The sequence below is a fragment of the Vipera berus genome, assembly GCF_964194415.1.
Source record: "Vipera berus genome assembly, chromosome: 1".
Taxonomy (NCBI): domain Eukaryota; kingdom Metazoa; phylum Chordata; class Lepidosauria; order Squamata; family Viperidae; genus Vipera; species Vipera berus.
Genome location: NC_138202.1, coordinates 176,945,251 through 176,967,140, shown reverse-complemented (window position 1 = coordinate 176,967,140; position 21,890 = coordinate 176,945,251). Strand labels below are relative to the sequence as shown.

The window sequence follows — 21,890 nt, the reverse complement described above, 5'->3', positions numbered from 1 at the left end:
AAGCATTAAAACCCAGAACTACAAAGCTTGCACTTATTAATCTAATCATTTCTTTCATTGTCCCGTCTCATACGCTTTTTTTTAAATTTTGACCGGTTTTTTTTGCACCCCATTACAGATCGCCAAAGGTGGCCCTAGCCCAGGGGTAGGCAACCTCGGCTCTTTTATGACTCATGGACTTCAACTCCCAGAATTCCTGAGCCAGCATAGCTGGCTCAGGAATTCTGGGAGTTGAAGTCCATGAGTCATAAAAGAGCCGAGGTTGCCTACCCCTGCCCTAGCCTTTGGAGATATTGGTGATTGCGGTTGCGAGCCCGAAAGACCTCTATACATGCCCAGAGGCGTTTTCTTCTTCCCTAGAGCTTGGCCCAGGGCTAAGAAACAGTCTTTTTTTGGTGACGGGAGAGAAACCAGAGGAGGCGGCCGGGCTCCGTTTGAATGGAGCCAGGCGGGAGCTGGCTGCTCTCCCCCCCCCCCCCCTGCAGCGGCGTGCAAGAGGAGGAGGAGGAGGAGGGAGGCGCGGTGAAGCAGGCGAGGCCTGCGCGCCGGAAGTGAGCGCCGACTGCGGGGAGAGGACAAATCCCGGCCGGTGGAGGGGGGCTCGCCGACGCTTGCGGTGGCTGCGGTCGCGCCGAGGGAGCGCGCGGCTGAGAGGCATCTTCGCGCGGGGAGGAACCCTGGTCAGGCTCGGCTTCCAGAGCGAGAGCAGCGCAGCAGCCACAGCGGCAAGAGGAAGCGAGGGAAAGGGAAGCAGCCTGCTCCGCCGCTCCAGCCAGCCAGCCAGCGGCCGCCGGTAGCAACAGGGACGTTAGGAGAGGAGGAGTAGGAGAAGGAGGAGCGCCGCCGCCGCCGCCGTGAGCACCCTTCTTTCCTTCACCCGGGGAAAAGGAAGGGAGGGCAAGCCAAATCACCCCGCCTTCCCCCCCCACACACACATATTGGACTTTGGAGGCTCCGCGAAGGAGCGCCTGCCGTCTCCAGGCCGTGAAGCCCCGGCTGGGCTGCCTAAAAGCTGAGCTTGGGGTGGCTGTGCCGCCGTTGCTTCGGATCGGAGAGGCTGCCCTAGGCGAGCAGCTAAGGTGTCGGGGGGGGGGGGGAAAGCGGCGCCTGCGATCGGGCTCTTTTTTTTTTCTTTTTCCCCTGACTCGGAGATCGGAGTCGGGGGGGGGGGTAGGAGGAACACCCATTTTCTCCCGACGGGGCTGGGCTTCCGAGCCCCATTCATCTAGCTAAGCCCTGGGGTGCGGGTAGGAGAGGAATTGCAAATGGCCCGCCCCCGTCTCTCTCTCTCTCTGAAATGTTAAGGAATACACGTTTTCGAGAAACCCGGGAGCGAGGTCGAAGGCTGGTTGTCGTGCAGATTCTTCTCTTTATAGGAGGAGTGGGTCTTGAAAGAGCGCTGGGGTAGTTACTGCGCATGTGCTTATGGAAATAGAAGCCCTAACCACCCGTAGGAGAGATACTATACTGGGGAGGGTTGTTAATTATTCCTTCATGAACAGGAAGGGATGAGCAGGAAGGCTTGAGGGAAGGAACGTTACGTCCTTTTTCTCCTTTATGAGTGTATTAAACCACTGCCTGTGGATCCATCTTCTCCCCTTTCACACCTCCCTTCTGGGAGCAGTTACGTTGAATGGGTTTGTCTAGGCACTGTTTGGGCCTCTTTCTGTCTGAAATCTCTTCCAGGGCCATTCCAGGACCCAGATTGTTGGGGGCAATTAAGCTGACTTTGTAATAATGCCGCTTGGGGTGTGTGTGAAAGCCCTAATAAGCAGGCATATACATAGAATGAAGGCTACTGCTAAGCTTGTAAGCCGCCCTGAGTCTTCGGAGAAGGGCGGGATATAAATGGAATTAAAATAAATAAATAAAAAAATAAGAAAAAATTCGTAGTGATAGCTGTCAAACAGGAAGAGATTCAAGGGGAATAATGAAAAAGCAAATGCCACTTGCAAAAGGGATTCTCCAGCACTGAAGCAGAAAAAAAAAGGGTACAGGGCTTAGATACAGAGACGTTGCTGCTTCCAATGAGACTCCACCCTGTGGAGCTTGAATGAATATAGTTTTCCTCTCCAGCTTCCAATAAACACATGTAAATTTGTATGGAATTATTCAGGAATCCAACATCGGTTAAGTGATAAAAGTTAATAAGAGTTGATTGCTATGCACCGTGCAGTTTAGAATGCCTTCGCATGGCTGTTTTTAAAAATAATGATAGGATAGGTCACTGAAATATCTTGAAATTGTAGCTAGTTACTTTCATTAAAGCAAAGACGTTATCGACTAGCGAAAATTGCTGGTAGTGAGAGAGAAATAAATTATTGTCTCTTAACACGTGACCTTTGCAAGTGATGATTTTTGCCTTCTGTGCAAAAAGGAATAAAATGAAATTATTAGGTAAGTTTAATTTAGAACAGTTTCTTGAATGCAGTTGAGTAATAGAACTTCCATAAACCTGTATACAGATAATCAATCTGCAAAATAACTTGACATTTTTTAAAAACTGCTTAGTTTTCTAACAGTTTCTCTTGGCCAATGGAGCTGAAATTAATACACAAATGAAGGCAAATATACATGTCCCAGGATAATGTTGCAGCATCCAATCTGGCTCAGTCACTGGATTGGACCCAGATTGGATCCTTCAGAATTTAATACAGATTTATTACAGGACAATAATTATAACAGAATCTGAAAGTAGCAGAGAAAAATCCTCAAAAATAAGACTACTAGTTGCCGCAGTAGTGTACGCAGTTAAAAGGGAAAATTAAACATTTTTTGGCTGGGGCTGAAAAATAGTTCCATTGGTTTTTTGTCAATTTGATATTACATAGCTGAGAGTTATGAATGCAGAGTCTTTAATGATTATCTCAGGTAGAAAAATATGGGAAGAGGTAGTACTTGAAACATTGCTATGAAGGCTAGCACTACCATTTTAATTTTGGCTTAGAAGTTTACTGGTGGATGTGAGATAACCATATTTTTTCCAAAAGGAAGATGATCCTGTATTTATTTACTGCCCTACAAAAGGCAATATAGTCTGCCTCTATTGTCACAATGTCAACAAATCTAAGATGATGCTTCTATTTTAAAATTACCATTAAATAATATTTAGGAGTGTGTATGGACCAGGTTTCCTTTCAGTAAATACTAGATAACCTATGATCCGTTGAGTCATCTTGAGTTGTGGCATAATTGGGCTGCCTTTTTTTTAAGCTGAATGCTAGATGTTCATCATCTCAAGGGTATTTCATGTGATTATGGGGACACTGCAATGGCGAGAAATATGGGTATAAACTGCTCTGATGATGGAAATTTCAATTCCATAGGAGTAATGGGCCCTGGGATTTTTTTATGCATTATTTAAATAAGGGGATTTGAAATGCCTTATATGAAAACTTGTTGTGATATAATATACCAGGAGCAGGGAGCAACTTCTGACTTCCTGCTGGTTTCCCCATTGACTTTACTTATGGGAAACTGTTAGGGAGCATTGAAAATCACAATCATGTGACCACAGCTAACAGTGCTGCAGTAGGCACAAGTTTGCCAATGCAACTAAACTGAAGATCCTTGAAATTTAAATTCAATGGGGATAAAGGGTCCCAGATTTTGTATGCATTCTTTAAATTAGCGCATTTGAGGTATCTTGATTCAAAAATTGCTTGCCCTATGAGGCACTATTCCTGCTAATTGAAGGTTACAAACAGACAAATAGAGTTTAGTGGTATATAGATAGTTATTAAAACTCAGTTGCAGACACTGGGTAACATTTTCAGGCCATGTTCAATGGCAACCGTACACATAATGAGAAATTAGAGATCACAATCATGGATAACAAGCTGTTTTCATCTAGGAAAGCTTGTAGCTGGTAACCAGCCTAAGCTGTTGAAAGGTAGTCTATGCTACAGAAGACACTTCCACAACATCTACATAGATTGATGAACCACCCAATACCAATATTACAATCTTATCTGGATTAAGGTTTAGTTTATAGATCTTTAGGTCCATGTAGTGCCATGATGATCAGGTACTTCTACTGCCTCATTAGGAATGGATTAAAAAAAAGAAAAACTGCTAGCACTGTATTTTAGATCTTTGAACAATTGCACTTTCAATAGCTGTTTAATATGCGACAGAGCTCTGCAGAGCCCCAAAGAATAAATACCATAAGCTTAACCAGAATTCTCCAAGTATGAGACAAGCCTCACAAAGCGATATTTCCATTGGACAAGTTTCCTAGAAGGGTATCATGGTTGATAATATAGAAATCTGTTGGAATACCAAGGGAATTTAAGAGGATTGCATTCACCAATTCCATATGATGAGGAACACAGATGTATTTTTAAAACTAGTTGAAATGTATTGGGAAAATCCATTTATTTTTAGAATGTCTGGATATTTTAAATGGTATTTGTTAAAAAGTGGTGAAATACAAAAGAAAAAGTTTACATTAAATTGTGAATTAACAGTAAAGGAAAAAACCTTTAAATATGTTACAGTAATTGAGCTAAACACAATAACAAAGAAATTAATAGAAGGAACAACCCATGTGATAAATATAAATACCTATGACACCTTCCCTATTTTGGTTAAGATCAACTGTACTGGGAAGATCTGGATGTGATCACTTAGTTATGAATCTTTCCAAATCCATGATAAAATTAACTTGAACATCCATAATTACAGTCATGTATAGTTTAGTTGTATTGAATATTTTAAGTCAATATTAAAACTACTTAAGGCCAACTTGAAAATTGTAGAACTATGTATATGTGACAGAAATGCTATATTAACTGTTGTTCAATTTTAGCTCTCAACTAACAAAAAAGTCTGTACAAATGAAGGATGAAGAGAAGGATAAAAATGTGGAAAACGCTAAATCAGAATCTAGTGTTCCGAATGCGTTTTGTCCCTCCCTCCAGGAACAGCCAACAATGTTGGCTGTTAATGTGCATATTTTGGCTTTCTTAGGCAGTATAGCACACTAATGGTTTTACTTGCTAATGGTTTATCTTGCCAAATTGCTTCCGAACAGATATTCCAAGACTGGATTACATTTGAAGAAAACAACAGTAGGCAATCGTTCCATTTTTTAAGCATGTAAATAGACAGGACTGTGTTGCTGAGCAGAACTATATTCCAACATATACTTTATTTAGTAATAAGGTATAAATTCCACTGAATACACATGCATAAGATCAGACTACAAATATATTTATTTCTTGTGATATTTTAAAACATTTAGGAAACCATACAAATATTAGTTAATTTTATATTTTGATAATTGATAAGAATACTCATGTCTTTCTGTTCTATTAATATGTATCTAAGGAAACTAGGGATAGCATTTAAACCTTCAGCTAACATATTTATTTAATATAATAAAGTTGACTATATCTAGTGTGCAGGATAGTGACCTATATGTGATGCAAACAAGTGGAGTGAGTGGCTAGGGATCCGGATGTTAGTAGAAATGGGCTGAATGTTGAAGAGGTCAGAATCTTAGTCAAAGTGAAACAACCCGAGACCATTGGATCATTGCTTAGACATATTTCCTTAGCTAAACAGAAAAGCAGAATAACACCAGGAGGGCAAGAAAGCAGTGGGAGCTGGACTGATTTCTGACTTCATGCCAGCTTTCCCATTGACTTTCCTTGTAGGAAGCTGAGCTATATCAGTTCAAAAAAAAATGTTGCTCTATGATGTACCATTTCATTCAGTTGAAGGTTACAGTCAAACACAAGAATTCTAGTGGAATATAAATAGGGTGAATGGTGAGAGATCAGAATGTTAGTCACGTTTGGTTTCAAGGGATTCTACAAAGCAAGAGCTGAAGCATGGAGGAAAGGGAGCAGAGGTAAAGAAATTTGCCTTACTTTCAGGTGCTGGTCATTTGCTGTAGTTTGCAGTGTTTTCTATTCTTCAGTCATTAAAAGTAGAGTTGTCACCAGATGGATTTGTGTCCAGGAGATCTTCTGATAGATCCAGAACTTGAGTCTCGAAACATGATACAAATAATCTAGAATAAATTAGTTTTTCTTTAAAGAAAAAGATAAATATTGAATTTGTTATAAGATAAATATGGAAAGCAAATCTCTTCCCAGTCCACCTACATTTCTTGGAAGACATGAACAGCTTGTCAAATATCAGTCCAGAAATATGACTTTATTATTTTTTTTTAAAAAAATCTTGAAATCTTTTATTCTCCATTCTCTCTTTTGTGTGTGTGAAAAGTTCCTAACTGATGTTCCCATGCTCTCATCATTACTTTCTTACATTCCCACCACCATTGAAGGATGCAGCATTCTTCAGTCTTAGGGGCTTCCTGTCAGGCCCAAAATCTGAACTTAGATGTCACTTCCAGCGCATATTGTACATTGCATCCAAGCATTATTCTTACTAACTCAAAACATTGTCAATATGCACTTTCATTAGTAACATGACACAAGCTTTGTATCAGTTATGCAAGGAAGTTGCTTGACACTGTAGATTTCAGGAGAAATTGCATTTGTTCTGTCAGTTATTTTGAATCATGAATGTGAATGGTTTTTCACCACTGGATTATTAAGGATGATTTGCTTATTTTTACTTGTAAGTACCCTCCCATATACTTTCCATGGCATAAAATACATTTTCCACATCTGTGGAAACCCATAAATATTGCAGCAACTCTGTATGTTCCATCTGTTATGTCTTTCAGTATGTATGTGAAAAGTTTGACTAAGAAGATTTCTGTTTTATTTCGTAGGTGTCATTTTTTCTTCTAGAAAATCATCTTAAATTCCTACTGTCTCTTGAAGTGTATGGTAGGGACCAGTGGGTTGTTTTGTATTGTCATCTCTGTAGTCAGGGAGAGCAATCTAACCTCGGAAAGGGAGAACCATGGCCATAAATCCCCTGGCAATCTGAGACTCTTTTGTCTCAAAAAGGGCAAAAGTGAAAGAACAGAGACTGTAGTTGTACACAGAAAGGCCAAAGGGCAAAGACCATATATGTTCTTCAGCCAATGCTATCCCATCTCTGGCTATACACCCAGCAAGCGAAGAAATTACTGCTACCTTTTAGAAATGTTGGAGAAATCATTATGTTTTGATGGACTCACAATGGCTTTAAATGTCTTCAGTTTTGCAATATCACACCACTCCAAAGTGAATGGTAGAATGCTCTATAATTTGAAAAATCTCATTAGTTTTGGTTTCCTGTTAAACTATGTTCTCACCGAGGACTTTCTGCTTATGTGGCAAAAAGTTTATTTAGACCTATTTTGCTATACAGTTTTAAAAATTCATTTGGTCTTGCTTACGATTGTTCTCCCATTTTTTTTCTGATTGATTTTTTTTATCAAGTCTGTGGAACTTCCCCAAGAGCCAGTTTCCATGGGACATAGAAAGCAGCTGTGCAAAGCAAAATGTTTAAAAGTTGTGGATCACTTTGAAAGAAAGTACACTTCTCAATTCTCTGTATTTTATGGCTGCGGTGTAAATCTACACTATGTTATCTGTTATAACAGTTTTGATTCCTCCATTATCATAGTGGCCCAGAATGTACTTATCACTCAGTTCCCTGTTACTAACAAAGTACATTAGGGCTGGTAACAGTTGGTCCAAAATGTCAGGAGGGTATCAGGGTCTCTTCTGTAATTTTCAACATGTATTCATAAGCAAATAGATGTTGTAGGAATATTTGTATATGAAAAGAAAACACGAAGAATTATTTAAACGGCATCATATGATCTTTTAGGCCATTGTGTGTGTATATCCTTCTTTAACACATACAGTCTTTATTGTTTTTCTCTTTCAGTGTTACCCCTCAACGCTTTCTTTTACAGTGTCTGTCCAAACTTAATGTTGAGGCCGCTTATCTGCAGTACCATTTACCTTTTTGCATTATATTAGCTCCCTAATTTCTTTGAAATATAGCTTGCGTTGAATATGTAGGAAGGGGAAGGAAAGAGAATTTCCTTTTAATATTAAAATGCTTTTTAAATGTTCATATTTGTTTCAGGTAGCATTATTCACAATAAGATGCAAAAGAGAAATACTATTGGCTGTGTAATTCATTTCTTCTTTGTAGTATACTTACATTTACAGAGACGTGAGTCAGATAAATTCTACTTCTAGCTAAGCCATTATTGGTATTCTAAAAATATAGCTGCATGTGCTGATATAGCTATGGGTTCTACTGCATATATGGGTAAATAAAATCCTCTTAAGATGCCTTCCAAAATAAGTTCTTTTGAAATAATCACAATATTACTTAAAGCTTTAAAATTTGCATAAGCATTTTCTAATCTGTACAACAGAGTAGAATATCAGTGTCTTATTATTCCAGCTTACAGCAGGCATTTAAACCTATATTGAGTATAAATGTCGTAGGCATGTGAGAATGACCTGGAGAGATGGGAAGTGCCACAGCCAGGGGAATGGTTGGACCTGATGCAGTTTAGCTCGCGAAAGGGATGTGGACATGGGAGATATCTCAAAAGAGACCTTCCCTAGTTTCTTGTCCTATAAAATCAAAGGGAGGGAAATGTACTTTCAGACTTGCAGTAGTCTGCTAATGTACCTAACAATAAAGTAGAATCAGTCCATCTGGTTTGCTTCCTGTCTGGACTAACCCAGTAGGTTGACAGATGTATAAAAATGCTTGAGAGAACAGGAATACCTTTTTATGATGCTGAAAATTGGTACAGCAATAACCAGACTTGACCTTGTGAGAGAGGGTGTTCCATAAGTGTTCTTTTTACAACTCAAAAGACCACCTCCATTGTAGCTTCCTTACCGTTACTTGGCAAGGACATCCAGAGGAAATTATTTTCAGTTAGGCTAGACTGGATATCTGATGGAGATAGTCACAGGAAGAGCACAACTATCAGTCTTGAGTTACTAATCTTGTGCAGCTGTTTTGATCTAGCCAAAATTTACAAACAATTATCAAAGGTTGCCCATGTACAGTACATTGTATTAGTTTAGCAAAGAGGTTACCAGGAGTGAAAAGGCACTCCTAGTCCTGAGGGTGTCTCCAGTGTGAACAATGTGAATCTCATTCACCTGGATAGATTTATTTATCAGTACTGCCCTTGCTTTTGCTCAAGTCCTTGCTTAATGCAAGATGTTGCTACAGCAACCTTAAGACGTGGTTTTTCAGTCTTTCTTAAATGCCTCCAGCACTTCTTAGCAGTGTGTTCTACTAAAGCAGGGGTGTCAAACTGCCAGCCTGCGGGCCGGATATGTCACACCAAAACCATGCCCACCCCATTGCCGGCAATGGGAAAAAAGTCGTGATACGTTGTGACACGTCACATGACGTCACGAGTTTGACACCTGTGTACTGAAGAAACAAGATAGGTCATCTTTGCTTAATGATAGTAATTGGGATCAGAATTTGTGTTTAAGCAATGCAGTCATATATCAGAACTTCACATGACTGCCTCAATTAGCAATGAAAATCCCAATGGTCCCCATTGCCATTTAAGCAAGGACCTCACATAACTACCATTTGCAATTTCTTGTTGACTTCCAATAAGTAAAATCAATGGGGAAAGCCAGCAGGAAGCTGCAAGTCTGGTGCATGAGTGCTGCGGAATGGGATGATTTCCCCTCATATTCATTTTTTTTTAAGAAAAAAATCCGGCCCCTGGGCCTTGTGTTTGACATGTCTGTTATAAGCAGTCTCAGTGCTCCATCAGCAAAACACTGAATATCTTAGAGGCCAGGACAGAGCCCTGTGAAGCTTTATTTGATGCAATGTCCTTAGCGGATATTCTCGGAATACATTTGCCAGAGATTAACAGTGTCCCACTCACATTGTACGTTGTGTCAGTAATGAAGACAGTCATGAGAAAACCTACCAAATGCTTTACTGAAATTGAGCTATGCCGTATCTATGACCCTTACAATAAATCGATATTCTAGTTAACGCACAACAAATTTATCCTGTTTTCAACTGTTTGCCAAATAATTCAAAACATAATTGCGTGCTAATTGATTTGATCAGTAAAATGTTAACTGTAAATTGTTCAAGTAGATAATTTATGTGATTGAAAATGTATATAATTTCTGTTATTGTAAATATTATTGAATAAGTGCAACTATACCCTGGTGCTGCAACTCTAGGCATTCTTTATAAATCACACCATAGACAATTTTTCTACTAGATAGCCTTGTAGAAAAAAAAAATTCACTGCATTGCCCTAAGGATGCCCTACAGAAAGGGAGCAATAAAATTTGAAATGGCCTTATTAGTTTTAAAATGTGTTATTTCATTTCCTGTGTTAACTTTCAAAAATTCAGTCAATATAACTTGGCTCCAAGTAATTCTTAGTTGACCTTATAGTTGAGAAAATAAAGGTTACTCATTTGAAATTCAAATGGCAGCTTTACTTTATTAATATTGTCTATCAAGTATGTTTACATTGCTGTGGTATTGGTGCCAATCAGTTGAAAATAAAACATCTGGGCTTCTTTGAATTTCTTCAAAGTAAATAGTAGTGATGGTAAAACTGATTTGTGAAAGCCCTTCACACATTTTTGAATTACATTGCTACATCCTGGGGTCCTTAATAATGGCATAAATATTATTGAAATTCAATGCCAATCTTCTTCTGATAGAACTACATATGCCAGCAAAACAAGAGCTATAATAATTCTTTCCTTTTTAATACTACAAAAATTGTGATTATAGAGGGAGATCTTTTTGCTATGAATCCACTATTGGATGACTGGCAGTGAATTCTATATTTAATCATACTTAAATAGACAGTAAAAAAATAAACAAGACTTAAGTTCTGCTGTAGAACAAGTCTGGATCAAATCCAATGTATCTCATGATTTTACTTGTGTTGAATCCTATAGAAATACATTTTTGTGACAAAATGTAAAGGTCAAGTGATGCCATAAAGAAATAAAATTAGTGCTCATCAATAGAATTTTAGAAGAAAGAAGCTATAGATTAAACATTAAAGCAATTAATATTAATTACTGTTGGTTGCCTATCTAGATGTTTAGACTAGATTCGGCATTTTAATCCATCTTATCAAGTCCTTTCCAGCAACCTGGGATAGGTAGATGTCATTTTAAATCATTGTAGGAAGTAAGCTGTTCTAAGTAAACTTGCCTTTTGCGATCTACTGATAGTGATTGTCAGTATCAGTGATGTTCATGTGATGCTCCAGATGTTTTGGGATTGCACCCAAGGCACCTATTACTATAGGTACTATCTTTGTTTTCTTTTACCACAATCATTCTACTTCTATTTGCAAGTCTGTATTTTGTTTTCTCCAGTTCTTTTTCTTTTATTCCACTCTCAGCAGATACTGCAAAATCCACTGTCTAGACTTCTTTGGCTTATCAACAATTGTTAAATCTGGTGTTATATGGCAGATACTTGTTTGAATTCTAAAGTCCGAGAGAACGTTAGCTTCTTTATTTTCTATTACTGTATTTTGTCTTGGGTCCCACCAGTTCCTGCTTGCAGGCAATGGTGTTTTATTTTTTTACTATATTAATATTATTAATATAATTATTACATATTACTCAATAAAGCCAGTTTGGTGTAGGGGTTAAGGTGATGGCTAAGAAACTAGGAGAATGTGAGTTCTAGTCCTGCCTTAGGCATACAAGTCAGCTGGGTGATTTTGGGTCAGTCATTCTCTCTCTCAGCCTAACCCATCTCACAGGATGGTTGTTGTGAGGAAAATAGGAGGAGGAAGGTGTATTGTGCCTGTTTGGTGTCTTCAGTTACTAACAAAGTAATAAAGGTAGGTTAAAAATTTAATATTCCAAAGCACTCGTTTCTCATGTCAGTTCCAAATTTCATTTGTAAAACCTTTATTTCCTATTCAGTTTGAGAACATTGGAAAAACATTGGAAGAACAACTTTTCAAATATATTTGATTGTAACAATCCTAAGGAAATTACAGCATTCATAGTTTTCAACTGTTTCCTTTTACAAATTCACATGATGCATATATTGGGTTATATCCAATATTATATGTACGGATTTCCACTCATACAATAGAACTTCCTTTGCTCACCTCCCTTGTGTACCACCCTGTGTACTATTTTACAACCATCTCAATCATAATCGAGTGATGATGAAGTGGAGTAATACAGTATGATTTTGTTCCAGATTACAGTCTTGTCAATGGATAAACATTTTTGGAATGCAATTAAAACTAAATTAAGACTTAAGTTTAGTACATTAAAAATTGTTTAGTAAAAACTGTTATTTGCATAGGGAAAATATGGAACTAAACATGTAGGAAAATCCTATCAGTCATTATACTAACTAAAACATTTCGCTTTTAATAGTTGTTACTGGAGCAAGATTTTAGCTTTCTGCTACCTGAGAATATAAGCATGTAAAAATGTTTTCCAATGAGCTGCTTTATTTCTGTAGTGGCAAGAGAGAATTCTTAACTCAGTATTCATTATTCTTATGGTTAAAACTATTACTTTGTCTTCTTGATTGCTGTACTTTCTCTCTTTAGGTTCACAAAATTTAATTCTGTATAAAACTGATTAACATTTGGATATTGGTTTACAGAATTTATTTTGGATACTTTTATGCACAGAAGATGTTTTACAGCTTTTTTTGAGAATGAATAATGTACTGCTCTGCAGATGATTATTTCACAAGAGAAAATTGTTTGGCAAAAGTATTTCCCCTGTCATATAGACAGAAGTCTATTTTTAGCCTTGCCACATAAAACCTTCCAGCTGTATTTAATTTAAATAAAACATGGAAGTAAGCCCACGTAGTGAAAAATTTCTATCAAGTGTTTTGTTGCCAGTTCAGTGTGTTAGTAATTCATTCTAATGAAAAACTGCTTAAACGCCAAAGATCACTACATTCAATGTTATTATGCCAAACTGGTTCAGAGGATATGGTAGTATTATTTATATTATTAGATTTTCTACTCTTTTATTTATATTAGAGACCTTTCTTGAAAGAGTTTTAAAATTTCTTTGGAAAGTTTTTGTCATGGAATAACCACCTAATATTTTTCTTGATGTGCATTCTATCTGGTGTATGTTCTTCCTGAATAGCCTTAGAGATCCAGAGACATATAATGAACAGAATAGCTTTTTAAATGTGTGGTATGCAAACTATATAAACCAAAAGCAAAATTTACCTTTCAGCAACAAATGGCTATAATACACTTCTTTGCTATTAGAATGGTTGAGCAAAAGAGCCTGTAAAATTTATAATGCAAGTGTAATGACTGTGATGCTCATCTTTGCATTAGGTAAAGGTAAAGGTTCTCCCCCACATGCATGCTAGTCATTTCCAACTCTAGGGGCCGGTGCTCATCTCCATTTCAAAGCCAAAGAGCCAGCGCTTGTTTGAGGACGTCTCCGTGGTCGTGTGGCCGGCATGACTAGACGCCAAAGGTGCACGGAACGCTGTTACCTTCCCACCGTAGTGATCCCTATTTTTCTACTTGCATTTTTACGTGCTTTCAAACTGCTAGGTTGGCAGAAGCTGGGACGAGTAACAGGCGCTCACTCTGTTACGCGGCACTTGGGATTCGACCCGCCAAACTGCCGACCATCTGATCGACAAGCTCAGCGTCCTAACCCACTGAGCCCTGTCAATCGCTAGATTAAGTTGCATCATACAGTATTATTCTTGGACACTGACCATGGTGACTGGTTTAATGAGAGTTGGGACAGCAACATCTGGAGGAGCCTAGGCTGTCATCCTCACTTAGCTCTAAATTCTGAATACACCCTGTAGTAAACCTTTTGTTAGTCATCAATGCAAAATAGTTTCTCTCTTTAATGTATATCCTCTGAATAGCAAATTTGGGGGGAGTGTTAGTGAACAGAATATTGCTCACTAAGATGATAGAATATTTCAGTTATTGCAGATGGGCATGCTGGCTGAGGAATTCTGGGAGTTGAAGTTCACAAGTCATAAAAGGGCCAAGTTTGAAGACCCCTGCTCTAGAACATTATACAGAAAAATGAACAACTACTTCATGTACTCCTTGTTATGGAAGAAAAGATTGTATGTGGTCTAACTGCAGCCAGTCATTTCTCATTGTTAGCCCTTTGAGGAAGGCAAGGATGGGAAACAAGAATTACTAGGAGCCTTGGAAAGTAATGTCCTTAAGTTTTGAGTTCCTGTCACAGCCCCTTTCTACTTCAGTTTATACGTAGCACAGTTGAGGTGAAATTATTTTGATTTTTTTTTTGCTTGTATTCTATATTCCCAGAACTCAAATATATTTTTTCTAATGGCTTGGCAATATTGGTCTGAGTCTACCCTAAATGCCATCATACTCATAGTTGACTGACTAGCCAGAAGAGCATGTAAGATCAACTAAGAAATTTAGGTAACTTTAAAATTAAACAAATGAGCAAATACCTACTAATAATTTCTGCTTCCAATTGTGTCCTTATGGACTTCATAGGGAACTATTGAAGCAATTTTAAAAGGGGTTAGCATATTATGATTCTTCATTACCAAGTTTTCAAAATAATGATTTATGCATGGGAATTAAAGTGCATGTGCAAATTATCTAAACTAATTCTATAATAATTTGAAGCATTTTATTAAGCCAACAAATGCACCATTATGGCCATTCAAGCCAGATTGTGGTTATGTGCTTCACACTGTAATTTTCACTGTTAAAACTAGTGTGAATGTGGGTGTACCTTGTGTCCTAGAATTGGCTCATGTAATTCTTAGCAAATCCGTGTTTTTATGCCAAAGAAGATATTTTTGAAGAAAGGAAAATAATTGTTGTTTTGGGATGTTATTCACACACAGCGTCCATCTAACCATGCCAATGCTTTGCACAGCTGCTAAAATGACATAATAGGCTTTTTGTTTAACCGAGAGTAAGAACTTCCTTCCTTCTTCATTTGTATGTCTTTCAGCTACATGTAGGATAAAGATTTTGAGATGAATCATTATGAAGTTACTGTCCATTGTCAAACAGTTTTTTAAAAAAAAAATATTGTAATTAGCATATTTTACTATATAGATACTGAACTATGTAATTGTCCTCAAACCTCTAATTTCTGCATGCTTGATTAGAGGCTGGGTAAATATGAGAAATAGAAACTGGACTAAGAGAAAAACAAATGACAATTAAACTTGCTGGGGAAAACAATAACTTCACTATGATGATTGGAAGATTTTAATAAGTTTTTTTTGTTAAAAGTGAAAGAAGAAAATGCCAAGGCCAGTCTGCGGTTCAGTATTTTAAAAACCATGTAAACAGACCATCCTATCGGAAGCCAAATAGGTAACAGATTTTGTCTTTCTAGGAGTAAATATTCTGAGTTATTGATTGTAATCATGACTGCTATTTAAAGGAAAACTATGACTAATGGACATATATCACATTGACAGCAAAAGATATTTTGCCAAGTCTGTGGTTTCCCAGTTGTAATGCAGAGGTTCCCAACCGCTAGTCCATGGACCGGTACCAGGCTACAGCATGCTAGCAAGCAATCCGCAAAAACAAGCAAAGCCCCATCCGCGGGATCCAGGCAGCACACAAAACCACGCCCCTTCCGGTCCACTGAAAAACCTTTCTCCATGTAACCGGTCCCTGGTGCCCAAAAGGTTGGGGACCTCTGTTGTAATGTATGGCTATGAAAGATAGATCATGTGAAAGGCTGGCTAAAGAAAAGTAGATGCCTTTAAACTGTGGTACTAGAGGAAATTGTAGAGAATCCTTTGGTTCTCAAGAATAACACATCATTCCAAGTTTTTAAAAATGTTACTTTTTAATCAAACAGTTAACTTTGTTTTTCTACTTCAGAGAGACGAAAGATAATTTGTTTTTGGGCTAGTCACTCTACGGTGATGTGAACATTACATTATTTTTATTACTTTAGTAATAATTAGCAATTGACGTATGGACATCTGTGACAAGTGATTTTAAAATAAAGACATTGTAATTTTGGAATTCTGAATGAATTCCATTTACTGATTGTTAATGCTATAATGAGCCTTACCCAGAAAGTGTAGTCCAGCACAGCACTAAGTATTTCCTTCCTATCTGATCTCATTCATTTATATGATGTGCTCTATAACTGTCTGTCTGTCTATCTAATTTATATGCTGCCCAACTCAGTATCCAAAGTGACTCTTGGCAGCTATTGGTTTTATATCTAAATGATGTCAAGACTTTGTCCATCTACATAAAGATATAATTGCTGTACAGATGTAGCTAACCCTCATTGGAGTAGCCAGTGGTATATATCAGGACATCGATAAGCAGGTGAGCAATGAAGTCAAATCACTGTGTGAACTAATCCTTTATTATTGTATTATTTGTCATTCTTGAGCTAGCACAAGATTGGCATCATTAGAGCTAGGTTATGTTAAATAAAAAATTTAGTTAAGTTAAGAATTTTCTTTGCCTCAAGCAGAATAGTTCAGCAGTTGCAACATTGTTATTGTTTAATGATTATCTAAGTAATTAGGAAGAAAAGGTTATTAGAGTATTACAAGTGAGAATTCAACATTAGGTGTGATGTTTTAGTATTCTGATGCTTTTAATTGTTTATCAAATCAGGTGTTATCAGCCTTAACTTGCAATTGCAGATCATATTATGTACTTTATGTTTCATTTCTTTACTAAAAGCTCTACATATTTGTTATTTTTAAATGGAAATTGCTCATTCGAAAGATGAATCGTCTTTGGTCTAGTAGTCCAGAATGGAGGTTGTGATTACAGACAGCAGTGCTTTTTCTGCTTTCTTTGTCCTGTGGTAAAATATAGTATGCTTGCAACAACTTAGTTGTGGAACAAGATACTTATTCCAGATGTATTTTGCAATGCAGAAGTATGGAACTGAAAAGCTTTAGAAAACTTGCACGAATAGTTACAGTAAGCGTGTATACAAATATTTGATCCAGAAAATATGTTCTATCTTGATTCTAAAATATGCACGAGTTTATATTTTTACTGAAACAACACAGATATGACTTCTTACAGATAAGAATGTATTCAGGCTGGACAGTATAGGGATGTTTGTTTCTTTACAACAGGGGTGTCAAACTCAATTTCATTGAGGGCCACATCAGCATTGCAGTTGCCCTCAGGGGGCCGGGTGGGTGTGGCCAGGGTGGGCGTGGCCTACTGGGTGGGCATGGCTAGAGTGCGTATGGCCTACTGGGTGGGCGTGGCCAGCTCTACATCGTTGGCATCAAGGGTGCCTATGGGGGCCTGGGCAGGAGTGGGACCGATCTGAGGGTCTCTGGCAGGAGGAGGGTCTCTGGGCCAGGGCCAAGGCAGTGGGGGCCGTTCCCTCACTGTTTCCAGGATGGCTTCGCGGGCCGCATGAAAGCACTTCGCGGGCCGGATCTGGCCCCCGGGCCTTGTGTTTGACATGTCTGCTTTACAAAAATGATTGGGAATGTTTTTACATATACATTCCTATAATGCTACAATTTAAAAAGTTGCGCTGAAAGCTTTTATCAATTGCTCTCGTAGTTAATGTCTAAGCCTGCTTGTTCTCTACTACTTAAAAATGTAGCAAGACCTAAGTTACATTAAGCGCTAAGCCTGAGCTCAGCTCTGTCTACTATCACGTAAACATGCATTGGCGTGAACGGTTAGTTTCATGTCTGGTGGTGCTAGAAATATTTTTTTCCCATGGCTCATAGGATATAGCAGAGATTCATGTTCTTTGCCATAGCTTGGGGAAATGCTTCATTTATGTCCTAAGGAAAAGGAAGGGTGAGTCTTCAAATATTTCAATGAAATACTTTCTTTAGAAAAATATATTCTTAGCTGCATTAAATTTTTTCATGTTGAAGAAATGCTGGTGGTTCTTGACTTAACAACAGTTCGTTTCGCGACTTTTTAGAGTCACTGGAAAAAGTGACTTATGACTGCTTTTCACGCTTTAGGACCATTGCAGCATCCTCATGATCACATGAACAAAATTCGGATGCTTGGCAACTTGTAGTCTCCTGGGATCATGTGATCACCTTGTGCAACCTTCTGACAAGCAAAGTCAATGAAGAAGCCAGATTCACTTAACAACCATGTTCCTAACTTAACTGCCATGATTCACGTAACAAATGTGGCAAGAAAGGTCGTAAAATGGGGCAAAATTCATTTAACAAATGTCTCACTTGGAAACAGAAACGTTGGGCTCAATTGTGGTCATAAGTTGAGGACTAACCTGTATATGTAAATTTAGAGAATTGCTTCCTGGGCTTTAATAGTATCTACTGGACTTGAGCCTTTGACTTTGACTTATATATTCTCTTATGTGCCTAACTTCCTGCTTCTGATGAACCATAGCTTGCTGTGTGCCAGAACTGGCAAACTATCCGGCCCTTGAAACTCAAACCAGAATTGGTTTCACTGTACCTTTAAATTACAGCATGCTTGAAGAGCCAATGTAACATACTTATAGTTTGTCAAAATTAGGAAGAATTGTCCTGTAAGAAGAGGAATGAGACCTTAGCCCAGGGGTGTCAAACTCAATTTCATTGAGGGCCGCATCAGCATTGCGGTTGCCCTCAAGGGGCCGGGTGGGTGTGGCCTGGGTGGGCGTGGCCTACTGGGTGGGTGTTGCTAGAGTGCGTATGGCCTACTGGGTGGGCATGGCCAGCTCTACATCGTTCACATCAAGGGTGCCTATGGGGGCCTGGGCAGGAGCGGGACAGATCTGAGGGTCTCTGGCAGAAGGAGGGTCTCTGGGCCAGGGCCAAGGCAGTGGGGGCCGTTCCCTCACTGTTTCCAGGATGGCTTCACGGGCCACATGAAACCACTTTGCGGGCCGGATCCGGCCCCCGGGCCTTGTGTTTGACATGTCTGCCTTAGCCTGAGATTCTGCTCTAGAGTGCGCCTATTCCACAGGCAGTTTTTAATTATAAAAAGTTCTCCAGTTAGCATTGTTAGAATATGGTACCTGTGATTGCCTTCAGATAAGCAAAACATTGAGTTTCTCATCCTAGTTAAGTGCTGAAAGGAATGGGCACCCTAAGAATAGAATCACAATCCAGTTGTTCTCATTGAGTCAAGAGTCATCCTTTCTCTTCCTCCTTACAATCTTAAAACATTTTTATTATTTTCCCTCTGCCTCTACCTCTCAAAAGTCGAGCCCTGTAGACACTTTACCATATTGTTAGTTGCACAGTTAGTCCAGTTTAGAATGGATTTGGCATTTTTATCCAAAGGACTTGGGACAGACAGATGCTCTTGTTTGATAGTGTTAAAGGTATCATTGCAGGATGTATCGTAAAGTTTTTGCAATTAACTAATGTTATTACAAAAATCGTTATGTTATTACCATAAATATTTTTCCTACTTTTTCTAAATATACCTTACTTGTAAAAAAGTATGCTCAACATATGACCACAATTGAGCCCAAAATTTCCATTGCTAAACAAGGCAGTTTTAAGTGAATTTTGCCCCATTTTACAACCATCCTTGCCATAATAAACCCAAGATACAGGTACACGTATGTGACACATACAGCTGAATTCACTTCAATAATGATAATACAGTTAGTTCTCAACTTACAACCATAACTGAGCCCAGAATTTCAGTTGTAAGTCATCACGGTTGTGAAGTGGGTCACCCTATGAAGGCACCCATATTTATGACATTTGCAGTGGTCGCTATGTGAGCACAGATGTTATTAGGTGAATGTGGCAATTGTTAAGCAAATCCATTATACCCAATGGGCGGTGTTTTTTTTTTGCTGGAAACCAAAAGTAAATTCTGGAAACCAGTAAAAATTGATTAAAAAAAATTGCAGTCACGTGAGCTGGTTGCCAAGTGTTCAGAATGTGATCATGTGACTGCAGGGTGTGTATGTGTGTGTAGCCATTGTAACTTCGAAATCAGATTGTAGGTACCTTTTGAAGGTCTGTCATGCCTTTAAATGGTTATTAGATGGCGAGCCATCAATCAAGGACTAGCTGTATTGCAGATAAGATGTTATTAAAAATTTTTTTTTTTTTTAAAAATACAGGAAAACTGTATTTTAAAACTTTTCAATAAAAAAAAAAAAAAATTAAAAAATTTTTTGCAAGCACCAAACAATCTAGAAAGCCAGATCTTTTAGCCATCTGATAGGCCATCATAAATAGCCAATGACTACAGATTGTTAACCTTTTTCCAAGAAATATAAAGTGGTGATTTCAGATATTATTGCCCTCGGGTTTTTATAAAAGTAGAGATGGGCTAGGAAATGGGAAGGTTCTTGAGAAGCAGGGATTTCAAAAGAGTAATATGCTGAAATATGAATGGCTGCAGGGAAAATACTTCAGACTGAGGGTTAAGGAGAGTGAGACTCATTAATAGTGCAGTGTTCTTTGCAGTAATTTGTTAAAACTCCAGTTAAAGAAGCTTAAGCTTATAAGTAGGCAGAGCCTGCAGTTTTCTTTTTGCTAGTTCCTTGAAGCATTTGTTTTATTGAAATTTATAATAATAGCTGTGATTTAGCCAAAAAAAAGGACTTTTAATAAAACAAAAATTTTTAACTGGAATCAGTGTCATTGGGTTTAGCCTTAGTGGTAATTACACACACACACACACACACACACACACACACACACACACACACACGGGGAAACGTTTTTTTACCGTAGCAGCTAAAAGACTGAATCTATCTTTATAAAAACAAAAAAACAAGCCACAGTTGAAATGCTGATACTGAGTCCTTGTTGAAAGGAATTTGGCAGCTTCTCTGGAGTTTTACTGGATAAGTACCCACATTGTACAATTCAACAATGTCTCTTATGGTAGAGAATCTAAAAACTAAGCGCTTGCATAATTGCCACTTAAATCTTTATATAAAGAGTTCCTTCAGCAAGAATAAGAAAGTGTTCATTATTGCTGCCTTTTCAATAATGCTAAATCTTTGCACACTTTTGTTTAATAGTTTTTAGAACATGTTTCTTTAATACTTTCATAAATAGATATGTTTTATTAAGGGATTTTTCCGAACTATAGCTTCTTAAAACAACAATTTATTTAAAAGATACTATGTGTCTTCATATCAATGGTATCTGATAGAGTAGACAGAAAGCCATGCAGATATAAAAGATATACGTAGTGTACCTGTGGGTTATGTCTGTAGATATATACAGGTAATCTTTGACTTATAACTATTCATTTAGTGACTGTTCAAAATTACAGTGGCACTGAAATAAGTGTCTTAAAACTGGTCCTCTCCCTTACAACTGAACATTTCCACAGTCATGTGATCAAAATTTGGGTGATTGGCAATCAACATGTATTTACACTGGTTTGCACTGTCCCAGGTTCATGTGATTGCCATTGGTGATCTTTCCAGCTGGCTTCCGACAAGTAAAGCCAATGGGGAAATCTTAACAACCACATGAATCACTTAACAGTTGCAGTGATTCGCTTACCAACTGTTGCAAAAAAGATTGTAAAATTGGGCATGACTCACTTAACAACCACCATGCTGCTTAACAATGAGTATTCTGTCTTAATTGTGGTTTTAAGTCAAGGACTACCTGCACAGGCACAAATGCAGAAATAGAAGCAATAGTAACAACTGATTAATTCACTCCCTATGCTTTTCTTATGGCAAATGCCTCAAAAGACCCTTAAAGCAATACATTGCAATTACTTAGTCTTTTCAGTTTAACTGAATACTATCTTTCTTTGGTTTAGAATGGTTGCATCCTATGATGCTTTTCTGAGTCAGGAGAAAGAACATAGTCTGTGACCTTCTGTTTAAAAAAATGTATATGTTTTACTACTATTACTACTACTACTACTGTGCTCTTTGCAGTACTGAAGCAGAACAGATTGCTTTATTATGTGGCTATGTAGCATAATTCAATAAGGCCACATGGCCACTAAGTGAAATCATCCGTTCCAGTGCTGTAGAAGGCTTCGGAGGTGGATGTGGAAAGGGGTGGGGTGG

At 38.2% G+C, this 21,890-nt stretch overlaps 1 protein-coding gene across 1 annotated transcript in view; it reads left to right on the top strand.

Moving 5' to 3' along the window:
* Positions 1–602: 602 nt before the first annotated feature.
* RAPH1 (Ras association (RalGDS/AF-6) and pleckstrin homology domains 1) overlaps positions 603–21,890 on the top strand; it is a 74,229-nt gene continuing 52,941 nt past the window's right edge. The window contains exon 1 of the mRNA XM_081313147.1: positions 603–854. The gene's annotated coding sequence lies outside the window, so the exon portion shown is untranslated. The remainder of the gene's footprint in view (positions 855–21,890) is intronic.